The sequence below is a fragment of the Solanum lycopersicum genome, chromosome 7, assembly GCF_036512215.1.
Source record: "Solanum lycopersicum chromosome 7, SLM_r2.1".
NCBI classification, from domain to species: Eukaryota; Viridiplantae; Streptophyta; class Magnoliopsida; order Solanales; family Solanaceae; genus Solanum; species Solanum lycopersicum.
Genome location: NC_090806.1, coordinates 36006778 through 36008527, shown reverse-complemented (window position 1 = coordinate 36008527; position 1750 = coordinate 36006778).

Sequence of the window (1750 nt, the reverse complement as noted above, 5' to 3'; positions counted from 1 at the left end):
GATTCAAATGTCGCAATAATATGTATAGATGGTCAACATATGATGCATATGTTTCTACATAAGATGTACATGTTAAGCAACAACAAGTACATATGTGGCAACATAATGTAAACTTATCGCAACAGACTATCCATCGGTTGCAACATACAACAATTATTATTTTACAATAAATTTTAAAATCTCAATACTTTTTATTTACCTTGTAGATTAAATGATACAAGAAGCTTCATTTATGACAACAACTCAATCTTCTAACATGAAATGGTCTTTTTGTCGATGCGAAGAATGTGTGCAACAACATGATTATTTTATTAGTCGTGTTTACGAACTCACTGATATTTTTGAGGAAATATCTCATAATATTGATGTGCAAAGATCCAAGAAGATTTCATATCCTTTGAAATGTATGAGGTTGAAAAAATCTATTTCTCAAACACTTCCTATGATTATTGAGAAGAAATAAAAGGAGAAGAATGCAAAGGAAGAGAAGGAGAAGAAGGAGAAGATTGCAAAGGAGGAGAAGGAGAAGAAGGCAAAGGAGGATAAGAAGAGGGAGAAGAAGACAACTGAATAGAAGGAGAAGGAGAAGAAGGAAAAACAGGAGAAGGAGAAGAAGAAGGCAAAGGAGATGGAGAAGCACAAAGAGAAGGAGAAGGTGAAGGAGAAGGTGAAGCAGAAAGAAAAAGTTAAAGCAAAAAAGAAAGGGAAGAAAGTCGAAAATGTTAGTTGTGATGTGAAGAGACAATATCCATTTGAAGATTTTAACATTGAAGACAAGGGTCCAGCTAAACTAATGTCATCCTTATCGCAATGGATAAACGAGGGTCTTTACAAGCATCATGCAAAAAAGTAAGTAAAGTAAGGCCGTTTAACTATTATTCGAATTTCTTCTTGTTGTCCAATAAATATGATTTATAATGATTACACAATTGCAGAGGAAACAAGGAGGATCACTACTTAGCCAGTTGCTCAAAACTATACACGAATATATACAATTAAAATATATGCATTGTTTAGTACATGAATATATACAATTAAAATTATACACTTGTTTCATCTATGTGTGAAGTATGTGGATGTCATATTTTACTATCTGTGTAAGAAGTCGAAGCAATAGATTTATTGTAATATCAATATACCACCACTAGTTGTTTTTTCAAAACATACATTGACAATTCTAGTGAATGTTAGGGTAAAATCATTGACATAATTAAAGGGTATCATATACCTTCTGGAATGCCTTGGCACTTAACAGATGATGTTTATGTCCCTGTAAATAGTAATGCGGAATTCCATTCAGTCTTGGCAGTCATTGCATTGAAGGAACGATGCATAAAAGTGTATGATTCCATGTCCTCAAATAGGTCTAATAGAAACTATCCTCCGACATTAAAAATATGACTACAATGTTGGCAAAGTACCTTGAGTTCAGTGGATTTTTTAGCAAAATGAGCAAATCAACTGGTCAGTTCTTAAATGTTACCAAGGAAAGAAAAAATCTCACCCATTTGAAGTCAGTCATATTACTGGTATTGCCCAACAAGAAAGTAGTAGTCTGTAAGTATCACAATATTATTTTATCTTACGACTATCGAAATGTGATGTTATTATATTTTCTTATTGATGATATACCATGCCAAGATTGTGGAATTCTTGTTGCTGCATACACTGAGTATTTGAGTGATTGATTACAAGTACCATCATTTGGAATTACTGTTGACGCCCTTCGCTTGAGATATGCTTCACTCAT